The sequence below is a fragment of the Ambystoma mexicanum genome, chromosome 1p (assembly GCF_040938575.1).
Source record: "Ambystoma mexicanum isolate Mex_15411 chromosome 1p, UKY_AmexF1_1, whole genome shotgun sequence".
Taxonomy (NCBI): domain Eukaryota; kingdom Metazoa; phylum Chordata; class Amphibia; order Caudata; family Ambystomatidae; genus Ambystoma; species Ambystoma mexicanum.
Genome location: NC_090921.1, coordinates 1,291,519,903 through 1,291,542,006, shown reverse-complemented (window position 1 = coordinate 1,291,542,006; position 22,104 = coordinate 1,291,519,903). Strand labels below are relative to the sequence as shown.

General features: G+C 49.9%; 1 protein-coding gene across 4 annotated transcripts in view; it reads right to left on the bottom strand.

Moving 5' to 3' along the window:
- LOC138453031 (protein kinase C and casein kinase substrate in neurons protein 3-like) overlaps positions 1-21,523 on the bottom strand; it is a 170,928-nt gene extending 149,405 nt beyond the window's left edge. For 2 of the 4 annotated variants that reach the window (XR_011260354.1, XM_069605479.1), the window contains exon 1: positions 21,371-21,495. The gene's annotated coding sequence lies outside the window, so the exon portion shown is untranslated. Of the gene's footprint in view, positions 1-20,555; positions 20,672-21,370 lie in introns of those variants that run through there. The other 2 variants (XM_069605493.1, XM_069605458.1) reach the window with 2 other exon arrangements.
- Positions 21,524-22,104: the final 581 nt, after the last annotated feature.

Below are 22,104 nucleotides of genomic sequence, written 5' to 3'. Positions count from 1 at the left end.
ACTTGCACTAAGCAAGCTTCGATCACGCCCCTGATCAAAAAAACATGCTGGACCCAAACATTGCCACAAATTATATACCTATTACAAGTGCCCCAATTTTTACTAAAAATACACATCTACAGGGTGTCCAGTCACAGTTTCGAAAAAAAAAGGATCGAAGGCCCTTTTTTCGAAACCAAAAGGACCGAAAAAATGTATTTGAATGCTTTTCTATTTATTTATATATTTTTTAGTTTAGTATGCATAAAAAAAGTTTTAAAAAAAGAAAACAGGGAGTAGGGGGGATCCCCCCCCATAAAAAAAACTAAAAAAAAAGCATTTAAAACTTTTTTTTCCGCCACTTTTGGTGTCGAAAAAAAGGCATTGGATACTTTGTATTTCTATCAAGTCACCTACAAACCATCTACAGATAGAAGCGCACTTGAAAGTGCATGATCCGCTAGAACCTAGACAATCAACATTCAGAGCCTGTCACTGTATTGAATCTGCACTTCTGGATTTAAAGCGAGTATGTCCCAAATGATGTACAGATGTATCTTCTTATCCTCTTGGACTTATCGGATGCATTTGATCTTGGGGATTTGAATTTTTTATATAACAGATTTCGGTCCATTGCTTTATCATCAGAAAATGCATCTGATTGGGTTTTATCATTTTTATCGGGCAGATCAGCAAGAGTTTTTCGCAAAACATGTATGGCGCCCCCTGTTGAGCTCCTCTGTGGTGTCTCTCAAGTATCTTGTCTGTCGTCCACAATTTTTATTCTTTATATGAAACCTTTATTTGATATTTAGATGACAAGGATATTTTATATACAAATTATGCTGATGACCACACATTTTGATTTAGCGTAGAGGCGATTCCTCCAGAGACCCTGTGTGAGTAAACCACATTTTCAAGTTGATACAAAGCAGAATGGCTGACAGGCCTGTAGCCATACAAGATGGTAAGACTGCGCTCCTTCTAGTGTGCTCCAAGCAAAGACGTTCCAGGCTTTCTGATCTGTATACGAATGTTTATGGTTCTATGTGATTTTAACGAATGAAATTACAGAGAATTAATTTACAACAAAACTTTAATAACGAAGAAAATACTGTTTTTTATTTTATTATTGGTATAAAGATTCTGGGGCCTCCAAGCCCCCCATTTCCCCATGCTTTTAAAACCACCCAACCCCCTCCACACCAGTTTTAACCCTTTATCCCACTCCCATATATATTTATTTCCAAAAAATTCTATTTTTTTGTTGGAAATGTTTTCATTGTAAATTCATTCTCTGTTTTGTATGCGTTATAAGTACTGGATAACAATGTTTCTATTGCTGGTTGTCGTATTCCAGTTCTTACTAAGGTTAAAACCCTTGGTGTTTTTGGGATTCTACCTTGTCAATGCAGGATCAAGTTAACGCTGTCATTCCATCATCAGCTTATTACTCTAAGGGGAACTCTGCTACTCTTGCCCGATCCGTTATTGGCGCTAACATTGATTACTGCGGCAGCCTTCTTGGAGCACCCATTACACCTGCTCGAAGGGCATTGCACTGGTTACCTGGGAAAGAACGCCTGCACTTTAGAATCCTCTCCATTACATGTATGTTTTGGCAGAACCCAGCCTATCTTAAAAGGAGGATTCAGGTGAAGCAATCCACGTGATTGCTGAGATCTAATCAGGATGATCTGCTGATGGCTCCCCAGGTGAATCTTGATGGCAGCCCAGGTGACTCTTGAGAAGGCAGGGAAATGCTCCTGGGCTTTTTTGCCCCATCTTGTGGAGCACCTTGCCTTGCACGCTAAAATCGGGCCCTTCATTTTCTCTTGAAGTGTTAAGCTTGCTCTTGGCTGGTCTTTTATCCAGCTGATGTCATGGCCTTGCTTAATGTATCTGTTTTCTATTGATTTGAGTGATTTCCAGTTTTTGTGGGGTGGCATTTATGCTCTTGCCTTTACTATCGTGTTTATTGTTTTGTAGCCTGCTTTTATGTGTGTTGTGTTGTTATTTGTGCGCCCGTTTGCCTGTGGGCGAAAGGCACGCTACGCATTTTTAGACATAAACACCCTCCCTCCGGCCAACGTGTAGCGCTTAGAAACGTCACCGTGCTCTTGATAGGGGTACAGCCTTGACCCCACGGGAACACGTTTGAGCAGCGCTTCGCTCGCCATGCCAAGGGTGGCGTGAAATGGCACACTCGTGCTGGAAATGACATCATTTTAGGGCTTCCGAATTCCCCCACGCGATCCGTTCGCCTGTGCTGTGTTCACCCACAATACATACAAGAGTGCACTGGCCACTGCTGGCTACTGAGACGTTCCTGCGCACTCCAGCACTGCGTCCTCTGACATCACTGCCTCTGCCTAATCACATCACTGCATGGCCACTTCCCACCTGCCTCTGGTGACTTCACTGTCCACCACTGCCAGTCTCTTCTGACATCACTACATGCCCACTTCCCACCTGTCTCTGGTGACTTCACTGCCCACCACTGCCAGTCTTTTCTGACATCACTACACGCCCACTTCCCACCTGCCTCTGGTGACTTCACTGCCCACCACTGCCAGTCTCTTCTGACATCACTATATGCCCACTTCCCACCTGCCTCTGGTGACTTCACTGCCCACCACTGCCAGTCTTTTCTGACATCACTACATACCCACTTCTCAGCTGCCTCTGGTGACTTCACTGCCCACCACTGCCAGTCTCTTCTGACATCACTACATGTCCACTTCCCACCTGCCTCTGATGACTTCACTGCCTGTCGCTTCTGACATCATTGCTTACCATTTCCCAGCTGCCTGTTGTCGCACCACTGCCCATCACTGCCGTCTCTAACAGCACTGCATACCCACTTCCCAGTTGCCCATTGTGACATCACTGCCCAGAAGTTCCCGGCTCTTCTGACATCACTGCATGCCCACTGCCCATTGCCTCTTGTGATACCACTGCCCACCACTTCCTGTCCCTTGTGACATCGCTACATTCCCACTTCCCACCTGCCTCTGATGACTTCACTGCCTGTTGCTTCTGACATCATTGCTTACCACTTCCCAGCTGCCTCTTGTCACACCACTGCCCATCACCGCCCTCTCTAACAGCACTGCATACCCACATTCCAGTTGCCCATTGTGACATCACTGTCCAGAACTTCCTGACTCTTATGACCTCACTGCATGCCCACTTCCTAACTGCCTAGTGTGACATCACTGTCCAGAACTTCCTGACTCTTCCGACATCACTGCATGCCCACTGCCCACCACTTCCTGTCCCTTGTGACATCGCTACATTCCCACTTCCCACATGCCTCTGATGACTTCACTGCCTGTCGCTTCTGACATCATTGCTTACCACTTCCCAGCTGCCTCTTGTCACACCACTGCCCATCACCGCCCTCTCTAACAGCACTGCATACCCACATTCCAGTTGCCCATTGTGACATCACTGTCCAGAACTTCCTGACTCTTATGACCTCACTGCATGCCCACTTCCTAACTGCCTAGTGTGACATCACTGTCCAGAACTTCCTGACTCTTCCGACATCACTGCATGCCCACTGCCCACCACTTCCTGTCCCTTGTGACATCGCTACATTCCCACTTCCCACCTGCCTCTGATGACTTCACTGCCTGTCGCTTCTGACATCATTGCTTACCACTTCCCAGCTGCCTCTTGTCACACCACTGCCCATCACCGCCGTCTCTAACAGCACTGCATACCCACATTCCCGTTGCCCATTGTGACATCACTGTCCAGAACTTCCTGACTATTATGACCTCACTGCATGCCCACTTCCTAACTGCCTAGTGTGACATCACTGTCCAGAACTTCCTGACTCTTCCGACATCACTGCATGCCCACTGCCCACCACTTCCTGTCCCTTGTGACATCACTACATTCCCACTTCCCACATGCCTCTGATGACTTCACTGCCTGTCGCTTCTGACATCATTGCTTACCACTTCCCAGCTGCCTCTTGTCACACCACTGCCCATCACCGCCGTCTCTAACAGCACTGCCCACCACTTCCTGTCCCTTGTGACATCACTACATTCCCACTTCCCACCTGCCTCTGATGACTTCACTGCCTGTCGCTTCTGACATCATTGCTTACCACTTCCCAGCTGCCTCTTGTCACACCACTGCCCATCACCGCCGTCTCTAACAGCACTGCCCACCACTTCCTGTCCCTTGTGACATCACTACATTCCCACTTCCCACATGCCTCTGATGACTTCACTGCCTGTCGCTTCTGACATCATTGCTTACCACTTCCCAGCTGCCTCTTGTCACACCACTGCCCATCACCTCCGTCTCTAACAGCACTGCCCACCACTTCCTGTCCCTTGTGACATCACTACATTCCCACTTCCCACCTGCCTCTGATGACTTCACTGCCTGTCGCTTGTGACATCATTGCTTACCACTTCCCAGCTGCCTCTTGTCACACCACTGCCCATCACCGCCGTCTCTAACAGCACTGCATACCCACATTCCCGTTGCCCATTGTGACATCACTGTCCAGAACTTCCTGACTCTTATGACCTCACTGCATGCCCACTTCCTAACTGCCTAGTGTGACATCACTGTCCAGAACTTCCTGACTCTTCCGACATCACTGCATGCCCACTGCCCACCACTTCCTGTCCCTTGTGACATCGCTACATTCCCACTTCCCACCTGCCTCTGATGACTTCACTGTCTGTCGCTTCTGACATCATTGCTTACCACTTCCCAGCTGCCTCTTGTCACACCACTGCCCAACACCGCCGTCTCTAACAGCACTGCCCACCACTTCCTGTCCCTTGTGACATCACTACATTCCCACTTCCCACCTGCCTCTGATGACTTCACTGCCTGTCGCTTCTGACATCATTGCTTACCACTTCCCCACTGCCTCTTGTCACACCACTGCCCATCACCGCCGTCTCTAACAGCACTGCATACCCACATTCCAGTTGCCCATTGTGACATCACTGTCCAGAACTTCCTGACTCTTATGACCTCACTGCATGCCCACTTCCTAACTGCCTAGTGTGACATCACTGTCCAGAACTTCCTGACTCTTCCGACATCACTGCATGCCCACTGCCCACCACTTCCTGTCCCTTGTGACATCGCTACATTCCCACTTCCCACCTGCCTCTGATGACTTCACTGCCTGTCGCTTCTGACATCATTGCTTACCACTTCCCAGCTGCCTTTTGTCACACCACTGCCCATCACCGCCGTCTCTAACAGCACTGCATACCCACATTCCAGTTGCCCATTGTGACATCACTGTCCAGAACTTCCTGACTCTTATGACCTCACTGCATGCCCACTTCCTAACTGCCTAGTGTGACATCACTGTCCAGAACTTCCTGACTCTTCCGACATCACTGCATGCCCACTGCCCACCACTTCCTGTCCCTTGTGACATCGCTACATTCCCACTTCCCACATGCCTCTGATGACTTCACTGCCTGTCGCTTCTGACATCATTGCTTACCACTTCCCAGCTGCCTCTTGTCACACCACTGCCCATCACCGCCGTCTCTAACAGCACTGCATACCCACATTCCAGTTGCCCATTGTGACATCACTGTCCAGAACTTCCTGACTCTTATGACCTCACTGCATGCCCACTTCCTAAGTGCCTAGTGTGACATCACTGTCCAGAACTTCCTGACTCTTCCGACATCACTGCATGCCCACTGCCCACCACTTCCTGTCCCTTGTGACATCGCTACATTCCCACTTCCCACATGCCTCTGATGACTTCACTGCCTGTCGCTTCTGACATCATTGCTTACCACTTCCCAGCTGCCTCTTGTCACACCACTGCCCATCACCGCCGTCTCTAACAGCACTGCATACCCACATTCCAGTTGCCCATTGTGACATCACTGTCCAGAACTTCCTGACTCTTATGACCTCACTGCATGCCCACTTCCTAAGTGCCTAGTGTGACATCACTGTCCAGAACTTCCTGACTCTTCCGACATCACTGCATGCCCACTGCCCACCACTTCCTGTCCCTTGTGACATCGCTACCTTCCCACTTCCCACCTGCCTCTGATGACTTCACTGCCTGTCGCTTCTGACATCATTGCTTACCACTTCCCAGCTGCCTCTTGTCACACCACTGCCCATCACTGCCATCTCTAACAGCACTGCATACCCACATTCCAGTTGCCCATTGTGACATCACTGTCCAGAACTTCCTGACTCTTATGACCTCACTGCATGCCCACTTCCTAAGTGCCTAGTGTGACATCACTGTCCAGAACTTCCTGACTCTTCCGACATCACTGCATGCCCACTGCCCACCACTTCCTGTCCCTTGTGACATCGCTACATTCCCACTTCCCACCTGCCTCTGATGACTTCACTGCCTGTCGCTTCTGACATCATTGCTTACCACTTCCCAGCTGCCTCTTGTCACACCACTGCCCATCACCGCCGTCTCTAACAGCACTGCCCACCACTTCCTGTCCCTTGTGACATCGCTACATTCCCACTTCCCACCTGCCTCTGATGACTTCACTGCCTGTCGCTTCTGACATCATTGCTTACCACTTCCCAGCTGCCTCTTGTCACACCACTGCCCATCACCGCCCTCTCTAACAGCACTGCATACCCACATTCCAGTTGCCCATTGTGACATCACTGTCCAGAACTTCCTGACTCTTATGACCTCACTGCATGCCCACTTCCTAACTGCCTAGTGTGACATCACTGTCCAGAACTTCCTGACTCTTCCGACATCACTGCATGCCCACTGCCCACCACTTCCTGTCCCTTGTGACATCGCTACATTCCCACTTCCCACCTGCCTCTGATGACTTCACTGCCTGTCGCTTCTGACATCATTGCTTACCACTTCCCAGCTGCCTCTTGTCACACCACTGCCCATCACCGCCGTCTCTAACAGCACTGCATACCCACATTCCAGTTGCCCATTGTGACATCACTGTCCAGAACTTCCTGACTCTTATGACCTCACTGCATGCCCACTTCCTAACTGCCTAGTGTGACATCACTGTCCAGAACTTCCTGACTCTTCCGACATCACTGCATGCCCACTGCCCACCACTTCCTGTCCCTTGTGACATCGCTACATTCCCACTTCCCACCTGCCTCTGATGACTTCACTGCCTGTCGCTTCTGACATCTTTGCTTACCACTTCCCAGCTGCCTCTTGTCACACCACTGCCCATCACCGCCGTCTCTAACAGCACTGCATACCCACATTCCAGTTGCCCATTGTGACATCACTGTCCAGAACTTCCTGACTCTTATGACCTCACTGCATGCCCACTTCCTAACTGCCTAGTGTGACATCACTGTCCAGAACTTCCTGACTCTTCCGACATCACTGCATGCCCACTGCCCACCACTTCCTGTCCCTTGTGACATCGCTACATTCCCACTTCCCACATGCCTCTGATGACTTCACTGCCTGTCGCTTCTGACATCATTGCTTACCACTTCCCAGCTGCCTCTTGTCACACCACTGCCCATCACCGCCGTCTCTAACAGCACTGCATACCCACATTCCAGTTGCCCATTGTGACATCACTGTCCAGAACTTCCTGACTCTTATGACCTCACTGCATGCCCACTTCCTAACTGCCTAGTGTGACATCACTGTCCAGAACTTCCTGACTCTTCCGACATCACTGCATGCCCACTGCCCACCACTTCCTGTCCCTTGTGACATCGCTACATTCCCACTTCCCACATGCCTCTGATGACTTCACTGCCTGTCGCTTCTGACATCATTGCTTACCACTTCCCAGCTGCCTCTTGTCACACCACTGCCCATCACCACCGTCTCTAACAGCACTGCATACCCACATTCCAGTTGCCCATTGTGACATCACTGTCCAGAACTTCCTGACTCTTATGACCTCACTGCATGCCCACTTCCTAACTGCCTAGTGTGACATCACTGTCCAGAACTTCCTGACTCTTCCGACATCACTGCATGCCCACTGCCCACCACTTCCTGTCCCTTGTGACATCGCTACATTCCCACTTCCCACATGCCTCTGATGACTTCACTGCCTGTCGCTTCTGACATCATTGCTTACCACTTCCCAGCTGCCTCTTGTCACACCACTGCCCATCACCGCCGTCTCTAACAGCACTGCATACCCACATTCCAGTTGCCCATTGTGACATCACTGTCCAGAACTTCCTGACTCTTATGACCTCACTGCATGCCCACTTCCTAACTGCCTAGTGTGACATCACTGTCCAGAACTTACTGACTCTTCCGACATCACTGCATGCCACTGCCCACCACTTCCTGTCCCTTGTGACATCGCTACATTCCCACTTCCCACCTGCCTCTGATGACTTCACTGCCTGTCGCTTCTGACATCATTGCTTACCACTTCCCAGCTGCCTCTTGTCACACCACTGCCCATCACTGCCGTCTCTAACAGCACTGCATACCCACTTCCCAGTTGCCCATTGTGACATCACTGCCCAGAAGTTCCCGGCTCTTCTGACATCACTGCATGCCCACTGCCCATTGCCTCTTGTGATACCACTGCCCACCACTTCCTGTCCCTTGTGACATCGCTACCTTCCCACTTCTCACCTGCCTCTGATGACTTCACTGCCTGTCGCTTCTGACATCATTGCTTACCACTTCCCAGCTGCCTCTTGTCACACCACTGCCCATCACCGCCGTCTCTAACAGCACTGCATACCCACATTCCAGTTGCCCATTGTGACATCACTGTCCAGAACTTCTTGACTCTTATGACCTCACTGCATGCCCACTTCCTAACTGCCTAGTGTGACATCACTGTCCAGAACTTCCTGACTCTTCCGACATCACTGCATGCCCACTGCCCACCACTTCCTGTCCCTTGTGACATCGCTACATTCCCACTTCCCACATGCCTCTGATGACTTCACTGCCTGTCGCTTCTGACATCATTGCTTACCACTTCCCAGCTGCCTCTTGTCACACCACTGCCCATCACCGCCGTCTCTAACAGCACTGCATACCCACATTCCAGTTGCCCATTGTGACATCACTGTCCAGAACTTCCTGACTCTTATGACCTCACTGCATGCCCACTTCCTAACTGCCTAGTGTGACATCACTGTCCAGAACTTCCTGACTCTTCCGACATCACTGCATGCCACTGCCCACCACTTCCTGTCCCTTGTGACATCGCTACATTCCCACTTCCCACCTGCCTCTGATGACTTCACTGCCTGTCGCTTCTGACATCATTGCTTACCACTTCCCAGCTGCCTCTTGTCACACCACTGCCCATCACTGCCGTCTCTAACAGCACTGCATACCCACTTCCCAGTTGCCCATTGTGACATCACTGCCCAGAAGTTCCCGGCTCTTCTGACATCACTGCATGCCCACTGCCCATTGCCTCTTGTGATACCACTGCCCACCACTTCCTGTCCCTTGTGACATCGCTACCTTCCCACTTCCCACCTGCCTCTGATGACTTCACTGCCTGTCGCTTCTGACATCATTGCTTACCACTTCCCAGCTGCCTCTTGTCACACCACTGCCCATCACCGCCGTCTCTAACAGTACTGCATACCCACATTCCAGTTGCCCATTGTGACATCACTGTCCAGAACTTCCTGACTCTTATGACCTCACTGCATGCCCACTTCCTAACTGCCTAGTGTGACATCACTGTCCAGAACTTCCTGACTCTTCCGACATCACTGCATGCCCACTGCCCACCACTTCCTGTCCCTTGTGACATCGCTACATTCCCACTTCCCACATGCCTCTGATGACTTCACTGCCTGTCGCTTCTGACATCATTGCTTACCACTTCCCAGCTGCCTCTTGTCACACCACTGCCCATCACCGCCGTCTCTAACAGCACTGCATACCCACATTCCAGTTGCCCATTGTGACATCACTGTCCAGAACTTCCTGACTCTTATGACCTCACTGCATGCCCACTTCCTAACTGCCTAGTGTGACATCACTGTCCAGAACTTCCTGACTCTTCCGACATCACTGCATGCCCACTGCCCACCACTTCCTGTCCCTTGTGACATCGCTACATTCCCACTTCCCACATGCCTCTGATGACTTCACTGCCTGTCGCTTCTGACATCATTGCTTACCACTTCCCCGCTGCCTCTTGTCACACCACTGCCCATCACCGCCGTCTCTAACAGCACTGCATACCCACATTCCAGTTGCCCATTGTGACATCACTGTCCAGAACTTCCTGACTCTTATGACCTCACTGCATGCCCACTTCCTAACTGCCTAGTGTGACATCACTGTCCAGAACTTCCTGACTCTTCCGACATCACTGCATGCCCACTGCCCACCACTTCCTGTCCCTTGTGACATCGCTACATTCCCACTTCCCACCTGCCTCTGATGACTTCACTGCCTGTCGCTTCTGACATCATTGCTTACCACTTCCCAGCTGCCTCTTGTCACACCACTGCCCATCACCGCCGTCTCTAACAGCACTGCATACCCACATTCCAGTTGCCCATTGTGACATCACTGTCCAGAACTTCCTGACTCTTATGACCTCACTGCATGCCCACTTCCTAACTGCCTAGTGTGACATCACTGTCCAGAACTTCCTGACTCTTCCGACATCACTGCATGCCCACTGCCCACCACTTCCTGTCCCTTGTGACATCGCTACATTCCCACTTCCCACCTGCCTCTGATGACTTCACTGCCTGTCGCTTCTGACATCATTGCTTACCACTTCCCAGCTGCCTCTTGTCACACCACTGCCCATCACCGCCGTCTCTAACAGCACTGCATACCCACATTCCAGTTGCCCATTGTGACATCACTGTCCAGAACTTCCTGACTCTTATGACCTCACTGCATGCCCACTTCCTAACTGCCTAGTGTGACATCACTGTCCAGAACTTCCTGACTCTTCCGACATCACTGAATGCCCACTGCCCACCACTTCCTGTCCCTTGTGACATCGCTACATTCCCACTTCCCACCTGCCTCTGATGACTTCACTGCCTGTCGCTTCTGACATCATTGCTTACCACTTCCCAGCTGCCTCTTGTCACACCACTGCCCATCACTGTACTTCTCTTATTTTTTTTTTAATGTATTTATTTTATTGATTTGGTTGGTTGGCAACCTTTCAATAAACATATCTTAGGTTAAAAACCTGCAAGTTAGGAGGAATACAAGAAACAGCTAATAACAAGAAAAACAATCAAGCCATCAAATTAATAATTGCAATTGTAAAGTTTCATAAGCTACAAGCTGTGTGGCTCTTTCTACATTACACATCATGAGTGTCATTTTTGTGCTTCTTTGCTCGGCTATTCCGTGGGTTAAAATATACTATGATATGAAGTGCAAATTGCTAGTTCTATTATAAAATCACATTTGTGTTGCTAAATTGATGATACTTATTGATAAGCATCAATTTCTGACTATTTCAACATTAATAAAAATGTCATAGTTGCAATAGAAACACACGATTGCTGTTAAAAATCACATACCATAACAGGTCTTGGGTTACATTTCTAATACCTTGAAAAAGATGCTGGAAAAAGTTTTTCCTTTGTATTTGCAAACACGGACATTGCGTGAGTAAATGTTTTGCCGTTTCCGTTTCTAGTTGGTTATCGCAAAAGCGACAGAAGTTCGCAGCCTTTGTGATAATTCTCCGTTTTGCCAGAACGTCTCTTGTTAACCATAAGTCGAGTCGAAATGGAAGGAATAAGTTCCTGTATAACGGACTTGGACACTTAACGAGGTACGGCTCTGGAGTAGTGAAGCTTTTGATTCGGAAACTCCCATTCTTGAACTCTTGGTATGTCATGCAATGTTGGCATGTCAAACTCCAATCGTGGCGCTGTAATTGCTGTTTTGCATGTAGCGTGTTCGTTCTTAGCAGGAGTATTGAAATATCTGCAGCTTCCAATATAGTCAATACTTGATGTTTCCACATTGATATAGAAAGGTGTTTAGTGGTATTCATATAAGAAGCTAGTATATATATATAGGAGTGAATCTGGTTCTGTCGCTAGGAGACATCTCCTATATACATTATACATTTTCCACAAATAATGAGCTCCAAGCGAGACAATTCCCAACAAATTTCTCACAATACACATCGATTGGTTTACTGGCAGACAGTACTTTCCTCCAGAAGCATCCCTCAAGTCTCAGCCAGAAGGACGCATTCTTCCAAGCCTTGGTTTCTAACCCGTAGGTGACTATTGGGACAACCTTTTGATAATAGAATGTTAGAAGAGGTTCCATAGAGAATGTACCTTATTTTTTATTTATAATACTGGCCTGCGCAGCTGCAGTTTGTATTTTTTGTGTTAGCTCTTGACAGTATGGTTGATCAATGCGATGGTTGTTAGTATTTATGCCTAAATATCGATATTCATTTACCACTTCCAATGGTGATTCGTACGGTTGTCATTTGAAGGAACATCTTATCAACTGGGAGTTACTTGCACATGCCATTATCTTGGTTTTATCCAAGTTTATTAGTAGTTGGTTTGCTATCGCATACTGTCCAAGAGCCGATAGAAGATTTTGGAGGCCTGTCAGAGTTTTTGAAAAGAGGACGAGATTGTCCGCATAAAGAAGCCACAGTACAGTATTGTTGCCAAGTTTCGGTGAGTCAGAGATAACCTGCCTCAACTTTTTGCGAATATCCGCTATAAAGAAATTAAACAAGGAAGCGGCCAATATGCAGCCCTGCCGTAATCCTCTATATGTAGGTATCGCTTCTGACAATTTGCCATCAAGGGATAGCCGAATCTGGACTGTAGTATCTGAGTATAGCTGTACAAGAAAGGCTTGGCAAGGGATATCCAAATCTGAACTGTAGTATCTGAGTATAGCTGTACAAGAAAGACTTGGCAAGGGATAGCCTTATCTGGAGATTTTGTAAAACTAAAGCAGAATCCTGTTATCTTTGCCCCAATGGTCCATTTCTTGCTATTTTCACTGCCACCAGCAGGCCTGCCATGGGTCTACCTTTCAACATACGTTTCACCAAGCAGTTCTGTTAACCAAATTTCCTGCAGTAGGACTATATCATATTCCGTAAGGGGAAATTTTGGTGTTTCTTAAGAGATGTTTGGATCCCCTTGTATTCCAGCTGGCTAAATTACAGATTCTTTGCAAGGATTTGTCGGGTTGTTAATTTGAAATCTGATTCCATATCTCATAATTCGCTCTTTGCCCCTGGGTAGGGATCACCTGTTGTTGAGTTAATGGGTCGTTTCTTGAGTAGAGTAGGTAATTCTCTAGGGGTGGTTTTGCATAGACTGTACATCTATAAAGTCACTCCCCATGGCACTATTGTAGGAGGCATGTTTTTGAGGCTGGCAGTCTTCAGTTAGGATAAATCCCAGTTCCAATAATTCTGCGCTGGCTTTCCATAAGGTATTTAATAAGATATCAATTGTATCCACCGCTTCACTGTTGTTAGATTGTTCTCATTTGGGAATTCTACGTGTTCTACATTGGTGGAAACAAAATCTTCTAGGGCCTGAACATTACTGAAGATATTTAATACACTTGTCCTATTTTGGTCATGAGTGGGATGTGCTCCACCTCTACAAGAAAGGATCAGCTGGTAAAAAGCTTTTTTTTGTACTGCAAGTAGAGATGAATTCAGGTTGCTTACCATTCTTTGCCGTTGCATATGGTTTTTGTTATGCCTAGTTGAATGGTCTCCAGGGCTAATCATCGAGACTTGTGGCTCGTGATTTCCCCTCGAGATTGATCTTTAGCTGGTTAGCTCCAATAGCCTTATTGTCACAAATTGTTAACCTACTCCCTTGTTCCTGGCTGGTGTTAAAGGTTCTAGGAACAGATTTAGGCAAAGCAGAATATGCTAGAATCGATTTAGTGGGTTTGTTTCTACATTGCTCTAAAGTGCAAAAGTCTTCATTTCGCTGGTATGTTAGGTTATTAGCAGCAGTGTTGTTTGTGTTCGAGGAGTCAAAAGCCAATATATTTTGTTGGAGGGTGTTATATTACACTTGGCCTACTCTTCTGCCATCAATTTACTCTCTTGAATCAGTTCTTCTAGAGACTAGTAATGAATTACACTTGGTTGCTTTGAGCCCATAGTGGGCTGGACATCTTTCTTTTGTTGGTCTCTTTTGGCCCGGGCTGTGGTCAGATTCTTTTTGTTATTGCATTTTTGCAATAGTCTGCTGTTTGTTTGGCATAGATAATGCTTGTTTGAATTTACGGGCACCCGTTTGAGCAGGTTAAGACTGGTTTTTCATATTTGTTGATTTTTTTTTGTTGGTTTAATTGCCTAACAGTTGCTTTTTTTCTGGTAAAATTTGTGAAGGCTGGCTTCGGCGGCTGTGGGAGGAATTCCACATTTTGCCTATTATTGGCAGAAACATCATTTATTGTAAAAATGGAGTCATTTATTTCAGTAGATGAGATAACGGGGTATTTTGCCTTCTGTATAGATCGTTCGACCGGCACACTCCTCGTGGTTGGACTAGGAGTATTCTCCGGTCTCTCCTTGTCACTCGCTACTGGTATGGGCCTCGTTACGAGTCCGGCGGTAGCCGTGCCGGAAAAACCAGCAGGCTGCTGCCGGACCCGAAATACCATTCTGCCTCCGTGATTGCAACCCCAGTGACCCGGTAATTCCGGAGGCGGGATTCCGTAAATCCCCATTCCCATGGAGTCCCACAGGACTCTATGGGGATGGGGACAATGGAAACACCGGTTCCGTCTATGACGGAGCCGGTGTTTCCATTTCCGCCTGCAGGCGGGTGGCATTACTACAGCCAGGTCAGACCTGGCGGAAGGGACACCTCCCGCCTGCAGAACTCGGAATCAGCCAGTCTGGAAACAACGATGGCAGCGGATTTACCGCCACCGTTATTTCCGGACCGGCAGCCTCTAAATGAGGCCCAGAGTATTAAGACTTTTGTCTATTAGAGATGAGAGAAGAAAGGTTTGTTTACTAAGTTTCTTGTCTAGTGTTTCATATAATTTTGCCAAAGAAGTTAGTAAGGCTGTGTTCATCGCAGTTAATGGTATATCAACAGATGAAGTATTATCTGGTTTGTTATGAATGGGGCGACGTAGTGTCGGGTTAGTAAATGAAATGGACAGCTCAGATGAGCTCAGAGTTGAGTTGCGTGGTGAGTTAGGGAACATAATCGGGGATTGGGATAAGTTAGAGGTGACTGGACAGGACAAGCGGGCGGGAGAGGTCTCGCTGGTGGGAATTTCCGACATCTGAACTTCAACATTCTTTTTTGATTTGGTCGTTTGTACCTCTATTGACATAATGCTACATGCAGTATCCGTGGCAACCGGCTCTTCGTCTTTATCCGCCACCCTGCACCGATGGGGGCTAGTATTCGGGGTTGCACAACTGTTTCTCTTGTGGGCTGCAACATGTTGCATACTTGATCGAGCTCCTTTGCATGGGTTTCTTTGGAAATTGTTACACGTTGTGGGCAAGGTTGTTTTATCGGCTGTTTACAGCAGTCGGCTGACAGCTTAAACCCTGCTGTTTCGAGGGAATCTGGGATCTCATCAATATCAATGAGTTGTTTATCCTGCAGCTGCTCTGGGCCAGATCTTAATAAATTTGCCTCCAGAGCTGTAGAGGTTGAGAGATCTCCTAGAGGAGGCAAGATTTGTGCAAGGCCGCTTCCCAATCGTTTTACCGCCGGGTTCAGCGATCGGTTAGAATTACAGAAAGTTCTGATATCAGAAGTGATAGATAATGAGCGACGCCGCAACAAACTTGCAGGTTGTTTTTACACAATGCTTGGAGGAGTATTTTTAACTGATTTTGATGTTGTCTTCGCATTGCTAATAAGCTTCTCTATTTCACTAGGCGGCGGTATCGCTGTTTTCAGGGAGTAGTTTCCTGAATGCATGAAATGGCTGTATTCGTCAATTTAACGGAAGATCAGCTAGATATTTGGCACACACTCACCCTTCACCCACCTCCTGTCTATCTGCGTACTCAAACGAAGCCCTCCCACAAAGCACACGCGCAAATGTGCGTGGGCTGCTATACCTGTAGATGGTTATGGGTAGTGGGCAGAGTCAAAACGCACAAAGCGTGTCGCAGCACCAAAATACTAGTTTTCCTCGTTTTTAAAGGCAAAAAGCTAGCGCAGATACAATTGGTCTCCAGCAAGGGTCCAGTGCGTATATACACTCAAACAAAGCACTCCCACAAAGCGTGCCCGTCTCTTTTAACATCACTGCATGCCCACTTCCCAGTTGCCCATTGTGACATCACTGTCCAGAACTTCCTGACTCTTCTGACATCACTGGATGCCCACTGCCCATTGTCTCTAGTCACACCACTGCCCGCCACTTCCTGTCCCTTATGACATCACTGCAGGCCCACTTCCCATTGCCTCATGTGATACCACTGCCCTCCAATGCCTGTCTCTTATTACATTACTGCATGTCAACTTCACAGCTTCCTCTTGTGACATCCCTGCTCACCACTGCCAGTCTCTTCTGACATCACTACATGCCCAAATCCCACCTGCCTCTGGTGACTTCACTGCTCACCACTGCCAGTCTCTTCTGACATCACTACATGCCCAAATCCCACCTGCCTCTGGTGACTTCACTGCTCACCACTGCCAGTCTCTTCTGACATCACTACATACCCAAATCCCACCTGCCTCTGGTGACTTCACTGCTCACCACTGCCAGTCTCTTATGACATCACTGCATGCCCACTTCCCAGTTGCCCATTGTGACATCACTGTCCAGAACTTCCTGACTCTTCTGACATCACTGGATGCCCACTGCCCATTGTCTCTAGTCACACCACTGCCCGCCACTTCCTGTCCCTTATGACATCACTGCAGGCCCACTTCCCATTGCCTCATGTGATACCACTGCCCTCCAATGCCTGTCTCTTATTACATTACTGCATGTCAACTTCACAGCTTCCTCTTGTGACATCCCTGCTCACCACTGCCAGTCTCTTCTGACATCACTACATGCCCAATTCCCACCTGCCGCTGGTGACTTCACTGCTCACCACTGCCAGTCTCTTATGACATCACTGCATGCCTACTTCCCAACTGCCTATTGTGATATCACTGCATTCCCACTTCCGATTGCCTCTTGTTACATGACTGCCCACCACTGCCAGTCTCTTTTGACATTCCTACATGTCCACTTCACAGCTTCCTCTTGTGACAACACTGCTCACCACTGTCTGTGTTGTATGACATCACTGCATGCCGACTTCCCAGGTTCCTCTTGTGACATCACTACACACCACTTCCTGACTTATGGGATGCCTACATGTCCAGCTTCCTCTAGTGACATCACTGCTCAACACTGCCTATCTCTTATGCCATCCCTTCATGGCCACTTCCTTCCTGCCTCCGGTGACTTCACTGCCCACCACTGCCTGTCTCTTATGACATTACTGCATGTCAACTTCACAGCTTCCTCTTCCGACATCACTGCTTACCACTGCCAGACTCTTCTGATATCACTCCATGCCCATTTCCTATCTGCCTGTTGTGGCATCACTGCTCAGAACTTCCTGACTCTTCTGACATCACTGCATGCCCACTTCCCATTGCCTCTTGTGACACCACTGCCTGTCCCCTATGACAGCAATGCATGCCCACTTGCCAGCTGCCTCTTGTGACATCACTGCTCACCACTGCCTATGTCTAATGACATCACTGCGTGCCCACCTTCCATCTGCCTCTTGTGACATCACGGCCCACCACTCCCTGTCGCTTCTTACATCACTGCATACCACCTCCCAGCGGCTTCTTGTCACACCACGGCCCACCACTCCCTGTCGCTTATTACATCACTGCATACCACCTCACAGCGGCTTCTTGTCACACCACGGCCCACCACTCCCTGTCGCTTCTTACATCACTGCATACCACCTCCCTGCGGCTTCTTGTCACACCACGGCCCACCACTCCCTGTCGCTTCTTACATCACTGCATACCACCTCCCTGCGGCTTCTTGTCACACCACGGCCCACCACTCCCTGTCGCTTCTTACATCACTGCATACCACCTCCCTGCGGCTTCTTGTCACACCACGGCCCACCACTCCCTGTCGCTTCTTACATCAATGCATACCACCTCCCTGCGGCTTCTTGTCACACCACGGCCCACCACTCCCTGTCGCTTCTTACATCACTGCATACCACCTCCCAGCGGCTTCTTGTCACACCACGGCCCACCACTCCCTGTCGCTTCTTACATCACTGCATACCACCTCCCATCTGCCTCTTGTGACACCACGGCCCACCACTCCCTGTCGCTTCTTACATCACTGCATACCACCTCCCAGCGGCTTCTTGTCACACCACGGCCCACCACTCCCTGTCGCTTCTTACATCACTGCATACCACCTCCCAGCGGCTTCTTGTCAGACCACGGCCCACCACTCCCTGTCGCTTCTTACATCACTGCATACCACCTCCCTGCGGCTTCTTGTCACACCACGGCCCACCACTCCCTGTCGCTTCTTACATCACTGCATACCACCTCCCAGCGGCTTCTTGTCACACCACGACCCACCACTCCCTGTCGCTTCTTACATCACTGCATACCACCTCCCTGCAGCTTCTTGTCACACCACGGCCCACCACTCCCTGTCGCTTCTTACATCACTGCATACCACCTCCCAGCGGCCTCTTGTCACACCACGACCCACCACTCCCTGTCGCTTCTTACATCACTGCATACCACCTTCCATCTGCCTCTTGTGACATCACGGCCCACCACTCCCTGTCGCTTCTTACATCACTGCATACCACCTCCCAGCGGCTTCTTGTCACACCACGGCCCACCACTCCCTGTCGCTTCTTACATCACTGCATACCACCTCCCAGCGGCTTCTTGTCACACCACGGCCCACCACTCCCTGTCGCTTCTTACATCACTGCATACCACCTCCCTGCGGCTTGTTGTCACACCACGGCCCACCACTCCCTGTCGCTTCTTACATCACTGCATACCACCTCCCAGCGGCTTCTTGTCACACCACGACCCACCACTCCCTGTCGCTTCTTACATCACTGCATACCACCTCCCTGCGGCTTCTTGTCACACCACGGCCCACCACTCCCTGTCGCTTCTTACATCACTGCATACCACCTCCCTGTGGCTTCTTGTCACACCACGGCCCACCACTCCCTGCCGCTTCTTACATCACTGCATACCACCTCCCTGCCGCTTCTTACATCACTGCATACCACCTCCCTGCGGCTTCTTGTCACACCACGGCCCACCACTCCCTGTCGCTTCTTACATCACTGCATACCACCTCCCAGCGGCTTCTTGTCACACCACGGCCCACCACTCCGTGTCGCTTCTTACATCACTGCATACGACCTCCCAGCGGCTTCTTGTCACACCACGGCCCACCACTCCCTGTCGCTTCTTACATCACTGCATACCACCTCCCTGCGGCTTCTTGTCACACCACGGCCCACCACTCCCTGTCGCTTCTTACATCACTGCATACCACCTCCCAGCGGCTTCTTGTCACACCACGGCCCACCACTCCCTGTCGCTTCTTACATCACTGCATACCACCTCCCAGCGGCTTCTTGTCACACCACGGCCCACCACTCCCTGTCGCTTCTTACATCACTGCATACCATTCTTCTGCTGCCTCTGGTGACATCACTGCCCACTACTGCATGTCTCTTATAAACATCACTGCATGCCCACTTCCCAGGTGTGCCTGTCGTGACATCACTTCCCACGACTCCATGTCTCTTATAAACATCACTGCATGCCCACTTCCCAGGTGTGCCTCTTGTGACATCACTGCCCACCATTGTCTGACTCTTCTGACATCACTGCATGCGCACTTCCCACCGTCCTCTGGTGGCTTCACTGCCCACGACTGCCTGTCTCTTATAAACATCACTGCTATAAACATCACTGCATGCCCACTTCCCAGGTGTGCCTCTTGTGGCATCACTGTCCAGAACTTCCTGACTCTTCTGACATCACTGCAGGCCCACTTCCCATTGCCTCTTGTGACAACACTGCCCGCCACTGCCTGTCCCTTATGACATCACTGCATGCCCACTTGCCAGCTACCTCTTGTGACATCACTGCTCACCACTCCCTGTTGTTTCTGACATCAGTACAGGCCCACTTTCCTGCTGCCTCATGTGACATAACTGCTCACCCTGCCAGTCTCTTCTGAGATCATCACTGCATACCCTCTCTTCTGACATCATCACTGCATACCCCCTCGCCTGCTGCCTTTTGTGGCATCACTTCCTTCCTACCACTGCCATTCTCTTATGACATCACTGCATTCCCACTTCCCAGCTGCCCCGTGGGGCATCGCTGCCCACTGTTTGGACCTAATTCACATCGCGTTTTCCAATGGGATTGCGCCATTTTACAACGCTTCTGTGAATCAGGCCCCTTGTCTCTTATGACATCACGGTCCACTACTGCCTCTTCAGGCAACAATGCCACGCGTCTTTCGGGCGCGCTGCCGTCCTACACACGTGTACTCGTGGTCTCCGCCTCTCTCTCGCGCGCGCTTTCCCGCAAGTGCGTCTTAAACTTGCCTCAGACTTGCTCTTCCTTGCTCTTGTCCACTCCGTCACTGCCCTTCTCCTCTGTCAACCCCCGCCACTTGTCTCACGTCGTCTCGTCTCTGTCTTCCACCTCGCTTTCCTCCGCCCCTCCTGTTGCAGATATCCTGAGCTGTGCTGAAGTGTCCCGCTATCCCTCCCGCCCCCACCCTCCTCTTCATGCTTTGGTTTTTCTGGGACTCCAGCCTGGAAATACATGCAGCAAGTGAGGGAGCCAAGGGGGCGGCCCAAACACACACTGTGCACCCCGACTACCCTGCTGGACACGTACCGCCAGCCACGTCCTGCAACCCCCCCACCCCCACCCAGCACACACATACACGTCCCATGAAATGGAGAAGGGGTGGATGCCTGCACTGGGTGGGGGCGCTCTCCCAAGTCACAGAGATCTTTCAAAGAACTCTGAAGTTTTCTGAACAGTAAGTGGTGTTTAGGTGGGCTGTAAGCCCAAACTCCCGTTGTCATGCAAGCCCTCTAGCCCCCCCCCCACCTCCCACCCACTGGCTCCTATCCACCATACACTACCCCACGCCCCCACCCAAAGATCTGTCCGGACTGACCGGTGACATTCAAGTTCACCTGCCTGCCATGCCAAGTGCCACCCACACGGCAGCCACTGCACCGTGAACACTCGGTGGCACAGGCAACACCAGGAGTGGGTTCTCCGGCGCGACCGCACCGCCCAGCGAGCATAATGCTGGCACTAGAAACTCACTCACAAACCAAGAAACAAAAGGCGCTCGGATAACGGGAGCGTTCATGAAAATGAAAGTGTGGGCAGCACTCACCCTCCGAAGCTCGGCGTCCCCTCTCCAGGCTCTGAGTGCGGGCGGGGGGCGAACTCCCTGCCAGCTGACCGAGGGAGGGGAGGGGCCAGGGCACTGGCTCTCTGAGGGAATCCACACTCCCTGCATGACCCCTGGCGCTCCTGCGGTGGTCTTTCACTCTGCTCCGACCGGGAATATACACGCCTCTCGGATCACAGTGTCACCGATCCCCGCAGGGACGGACACTCCCTGCATGAGTGGGCGCTCTCTGTCGGGTGTACCACTGGCTTTCTGCAGCAACTTGCACTCCCTGCCAGACTGGGCTCCCTTCGCTCCTGGTCTGTTCATGGGAGGTGCACAACCAGCGTGGCGGGGAGGGGGGATTACAGGTCATTTGGTCGAAAAAAAAGGTCGACAGGACAAATGGTCGACGCAATTTGGTCGAAAGACAAATGGTCGAATTTTTTTGTTTTTTGTATTTTCACTTTTTTTTTTTGGTGGGGGTTCCTCGGGGGTCCCTCCCCAACCCCCTTTTTTTGCTAAAAACACCTTTTTTTTCCTAAACGAAAACCTGAAAAATATATAGAAAAATAAAATTAAAATTCGACCATTTGTCTTTCGACCAAATTGCGTTGACCAAATGACTGGACAGCACAGCGGGGCACTCCCTGCATGAATGCCCACCGTGGGAAAGGCAACGGTTTCCTGCAGCAACGTGGACTCTGTGCAGAAATATGCACCCCTGCCAGGCTGCA